A 5,979-nucleotide genomic window follows, 5' to 3' on the forward strand; every position below is an offset into this window, starting at 1 on the left:
AAGACTTTGTGAAAATATTTGTTTCTGGCATGCAAATCAATTCATTAAGACTTAAACATCCCTTTATTCGTCATCACCACACTGAAATCAACATCAACTTATCAAATATCATAGTTCATCTTAAGGGATCATGCTAAATATGCATGCAAATGCAACTATATGAAATCACATAAAAACAAACAAATATGTCCTCAATGAACAATCATGAAAAAATATGAATGAACTACAACTAAACATGCAATATGAATCTATATGGACACACACTACTAATCCTTACATTATCACCCCCAAACTTAAAATTTTCAATATCCTCATTGAAGGTAACAATAAGGATTTCAGGCATACCTAATTAGCGGGAGAGTCACCCTCATCGAGTGGAGGATCAGGTGGCCAATCAACCTCACCACCAGTGTCTCGGAAAATAGTGCCCAAAGCCTGTGTCAAATCTGCAGCAAAATGACGGTGAATGTCGTGCATGGCCTCCATACGCCTAGTCACTCGCCTGTACTGTTCATCACCAACACAAGTCCTATCAACTACCTGCTGCACATGAGAAAAACCCTCTATAGGCACTGGAGGATCCGTTCGGCCACCCTCTACATCATCAAAAATATATCTCAACCCCTTGTCAGGGGATGCACCTAAGAATGCATAACTCAAGTGATCTGGCGGTGGGTTGAGCTCAAGTGTGGGAGCATCTTCAACAGATGACTCGAGGCGCTCCTGAGAAATTTTCAGCTCTGCTAACCCAAGAGAATCGAATGGCATATCCAACTTCTTCTCCCACGGAGGTAAATTCAAAACCTGCAGTTGCTCTACTTTAAAGCACTCCTCTTTAGCTGTGGGTAACTTTATTTCCTTGAACACATTAAAAGTGACCTTTTGATCGTAAACCTTCATCGAAAGCTCTCCTTTTTGCACATCGATCATAGTTCGGCCTGTAGCCAAGAATGGTCTTCCCAAGATGATGGGAATCTTCTTATCTTCCTCGAAATCAAGAATTACAAAGTCAGCAGGAAAGATGATTTTATCCACCTTGACCAAGACATTCTCCACTATACCTCGTGGATAAGCGATGGAACGGTCAGCTAGTTGCAATGACATGTATGTTGGTTTCGGATCGGGCAGACCAAGCTTCTTGAAGAAAGATAAGGGCATCAGATTGATGCTAGCTCCTAAATCACATAAACACTTGTCGAACGATAAGTTTCCGATGGTGCAAGGAATAGTGAAGCTTCCAGGATCTTTAAGCTTCGGAGGCAACTTTTGTTGCAGCACAGCACTGCATTCCTCCGTTAGAGCAACGGTCTCTAAGTCATCGAGCTTCACTTTTTGAGAGAGAATACATTTCATAAAACCTCACATAGCTAGGCATATGTTCAAGAGCTTCAGCGAAAGGTATGTTGATATGAAATTTCTTGAACACCTCCAAAAACTTTTCAAACTGCTTATCCGACTTTTTCTTCTGCAGCCTCTTAGGAAAAGGAGGTGGAGGATAGATCTGTTTCTCCCCTGTATTACCCTCAGGAGGAGTGTGTTCCACAGTAGTCTTCCTTGGTTCCACCTCTACTTCCTTCTGCACATCTTCTTCAGCCAAAACTTCAGATTCTGGAACTTAAGACTTTTCAGGCTCTTCATCTTGCTGAATTTTGGGGCTTGCAACCTTTCCAGACCTTAAAGTGATGGCGTTCACCTGTTCTTCAACTTCCCTCTTTCCTGGATTGGCTTCTGTATCACTAGGAAGCATTCCTGGTGGCCGATTCAATAAGGCATTAGCAATTTGCCCTATTTGGTTCTCCAGAGTCTTGATAGAAATAGCCTGGCTTTGGCATATTATAGCCTGGTTTTTGCACATAAGCCTCAACTCCTCCAATTCAAATTTTACATTCGAAGATAGACCTGCATCATGATTTTGTTGTTGAATTTGGAGTTGTTGTTTTGGTGCAATTTGTTGCTAAAAACCAGGAGGGTTGAATAGCTTATTTCCATACTGTTGGAACGGCTGTTGCATCGCATTCTGATTGTTGCTTCATTTGAAGTTAGGATGATTCCAGTTGCCAGGATGATAAGTGTCCGGAACTGGTTGCTGCGATCTCTGAAAGTTGCTCACAAACTGAGCTGATTCACTAGATATAGCGCATTGCTCTGTCACATACGGACCTGCACACAGCTCACAAACACTAATTATCTGCTTAACACCACAGTTAGCCAGAGAATCGATCTTCATAGACAACGCCTTTAGTTGAGCAGTGATAGCCGTAGTTGTATCCACTTCAAGAACTCCTGCTACCTTGCTCAGTGGCAATATCTGGGCTGGATACTGATATTCATTAGCAGCCATCAGTTCAATTAGATCATAAGCTTCCTCATAGCTCTTTGCCCATAATGCTCCGCCTGCTGCTGCATCGAGCATGGGTCTGGACTGTGCTCCCAACCCATTGTAAAAACAAGTGATGATCATCCAATCAGGAATTCCATGATGAGGACACTTCCTAAGCATCTCCTTGTAGCACTCCCAAGCTTCATATAAAGATTCTCCTGATTGATGCGCAAATTGAGTAAGAGCATTCCTGATTGCAGCTGTCTTCGCCATAGGGAAGAATTTAGTAAGAAACTTCTAAGCAAGATCTTCCCAAGTAGTAATCGAACCAGCTGGTAGCGAGTTTAACCAGCTCTTAGCCTTGTCCCTCAGAGAGAATGGGAACAGTCTCAGTGTAATAACCCCAATTTTTGGAAATTTTTGAAACCCTTATGAATAGTGTTTTTCTGAATGAGAAAACTTTTCATGCCACACTATGTAGGGGTTCTGTTATGGATATCCTGAGATTTTATTAGTACTCTATATGGTATATAAGTGTATGTAAAGATCGTCAGAATCCAATTCCGAACACTTTAATTTTTCCCGAAAATCCACTAGATACGGAGAGATTGAGTATCACTAATCGGGTCGTGGTAGTGTATAAGTTATCATTGATAGACTAATTAAGTAGAGTATCTACCTAGTGAATTATTATTCTTTCTTATCAATAGAGAGTCGTATTATTATACGAGGAAGGTTGCGGTGCAAGCATAAGAATTCTAGTAACGATGATGTCTAGAATGAGATCCCAGATTCGATTTTCGATATCAAGGGAGTTTCAAAGGTGATTATGTATAAGCTCGAGGAAGAGTGTGGGTCCATAGAATGATGGACGGGATAGCGAAAATATTTAGGCACGTGAAATGCGATGCTATAATACTTGATGCTGATATAAATACGTCTATGTTTTGTTCTCCTATGACAAACCTTTATAATTCAGAGGTAGGTTCCAAGCCAGATATTTTGTGGCAGTATATATATATATATATATATATATATATTTTATATATATACAATTCTCTTCAGTTCGTTCTTTTCTCTTCTTTTCATTTCATGTAATCTGAGAAGAACAACCCTTCCAGAAGGGGAGGTATTGCCGAATGACTATCTATCTGTGTGATAGAAGCCTAGTAGGATACCATCTATTGTTTAATTGCTTGTCAAGTACTAAAGGCTGGCCACCTTCTGTACTAACTATGCGATATAACAAGTGTTCATGATCTTAGTGATCTCTCAACAAATTCCTTTACTTCTATTTGATTGATCAAATTTTGGAAAATAGAAACAACTGAAAAAGGAGTAATAAAGTGGTGGTAGTATGCAGAATGGGAACACATTCGTGATACTAAGGTTGTCATGGTCATTAAAAGGTTATAGAACGATAACGAGCAAAAGTATAACCAGTATAATATTAGGAACGGAAGGTGATAGCGATTACGAACTGGAAAAGAATGGGTATTGAGAAGCAAGAGCTCTAATGATTGGAAGCTATGATGAGAGTCTGTGTAATAGACTTGAAAGAATTTGGAATGATCACTTAACGCGGATTTAGTTATATCACGACAATAGATCATATGTCATTATCGAGATGTCGCCTTATGAGATCCTTGAGGGAAGACAATGTCGATCTCCCTTATGTTAGGATGAAGTTGTAGAGCGCAAGATGCTCGGACCCGCAGTAGTCCAAAGGACCAAGGGTATGATAGATCTAATCAGAGGACGGCTGGTAGTAGCCCAAGATGGACATGATAAGTATGTTGATTTGACACGAAAGGATAAAGAGTATGAAATAGGGGACCTAGTAATGTTATAGGTATCCCTTGGAAAGGATTGATGAGGTTCGGAAAGAAAAGAAAGACCGTGACGACCCGGATCCCCGACCCCGGATCTGGGGGTGTTACAGAAATGGTATCAGAGCTAAGCGTTATAAACCTCAGAGATGATGGGACGTTAAGATAATAAGTTCACTAAGATAATAAGAACTCTTGCCAAGTTCATAGTCGGACTACCTAACGTAGTACTGACAGTTAAAACCCTTATGGGAACCCTTATAAATGTAGCGATAGAAGCGTAGTTCGTTATCGTATATGGTAGCGGGACTCCGAACCCTGAAGTTGAGGAACATCAACGCGATGATGTTTTATTATTTATTGGGGATCAGATTATGGATCCGATAGAGCATCCTAACGCGGGACCGGATGATGTTGATATTGAGGATGTAGCGGTTGAGGATGTTGTCCTAGAGGGATAGTTGTTGAGGAGGATCCCATGGAGGATCCTGACAAGATTGGATAAAGGACCACTGATGAATTGATGACCATGGTTAGGTCGACTACCAGAGGTAGGATTGGCCGGTCACTACCGGAGGTTCGTTCAAGTTTGTAAAGATAGTAACCCCTTTAACGCGGCTTACTCGTAAGACTGAGAAGTTCGAATGGACAGAGAAATGCGAGAACAGCTTTCAAGAACTGAAGCAGAGGTTGGTGATGGCCCCTATGCTGGCATTGCCGGATGAAAAAGGAGATTTTGTGATTTGTAAGTGACGCTTCGCATAAGGAATTAGGGTGCTTCTTAGCACAGCAAGATAATCGCGTCTGCGTCAAGACAATTAAGGTAATATGAAATTTGATATCACCGCCCATGAGCTTAGGCTCGTGGCAATAGTTTTACCCTAAAGATTGGAGGCACTACTTGTATGGAGAGAAGTGCAAGATTTACACAAACCATAGGAGCTCTAGTACCTTTTTACGTAGAAAGAGCTCAATATATGCCAGAGGAGGCAGTTAGAGCTAATCAAGAATAATGATTGGGAGATTCTTTATCATTCGGGGAAAGCCAATATGGTGGCTGATGCCCTTAGTAAAAAGGAGAGACTCAAGATGATAATGTCTTTTGGAGAGTTTATAAGAGATTTTGAGAAAATGGAAATAAAAGTAAAGGTAACCGGAGCCGGTACCGAAAAGCTGTTTGAGATTGCAATACAGCCCAAATTATTGGAAAAGATCATATTGTGCCAGAAAAAGTTATGAATGAAGGCAGAGAGCCAACAATTAGATAAAAGATTAATATCGAGAAAGATGGTAAGGGAATAATGAGGTATTCCTATAGAATTTGGGGTTCCAAATGTTTAAGAGCTTAAAGATGAAATCTTAGATGAAAGCTAGTTTGAGGAATAAGAGTTAGAGCAAACCCTGAATGTGATAGTCAGGGAGGACGCCATCAAGATAGAAGGAACCCATAACGTAATGAAGTGGAAAATGAGGATTTTAACGTACAAGATAACCCCAAGTATGGGAGAAGGATGAAACATTCCATACTAAGGAAATGGAAAGTCGAGTAAGGAAAGGAGACCCGAGACGGTACTCCAATATGGCAATTCATGGACCTGTCTAAAGAGAACTTAGACTATTATCCCCAACCACCACCCTGAGGGGACAATGCGGCAGGAAATTCTTTCATGACCTTTAAAGCGTTAAGCTCTCAGAGTTCCAAGGAACAAGTTGACCTAGTCGAGGCAAGAGCCTGGCTAAAGGAAATATAGGAATCATTTGAGATTCTAAATGATTGACGAACCACAAAGGACTGTTTTTGTCACTTACCCTCCTAAGAGAGAGGCCACC

The 5,979-nt window shown here is 40.8% G+C and overlaps 1 non-coding gene across 1 annotated transcript; it reads left to right on the forward strand.

The window, feature by feature from the left end:
• The first annotated feature begins 2,471 nt into the window (after positions 1 to 2,471).
• Positions 2,472 to 2,578, forward strand: LOC141663251 (small nucleolar RNA R71). Its single transcript, XR_012551329.1, has one exon. It is a non-coding gene; the product is annotated as a small nucleolar RNA R71 (small nucleolar RNA).
• The last annotated feature ends 3,401 nt before the right edge of the window (positions 2,579 to 5,979 follow it).

The sequence above is a fragment of the Apium graveolens genome, chromosome 5, assembly GCF_009905375.1.
Source record: "Apium graveolens cultivar Ventura chromosome 5, ASM990537v1, whole genome shotgun sequence".
Classification (NCBI taxonomy): Eukaryota; Viridiplantae; Streptophyta; class Magnoliopsida; order Apiales; family Apiaceae; genus Apium; species Apium graveolens.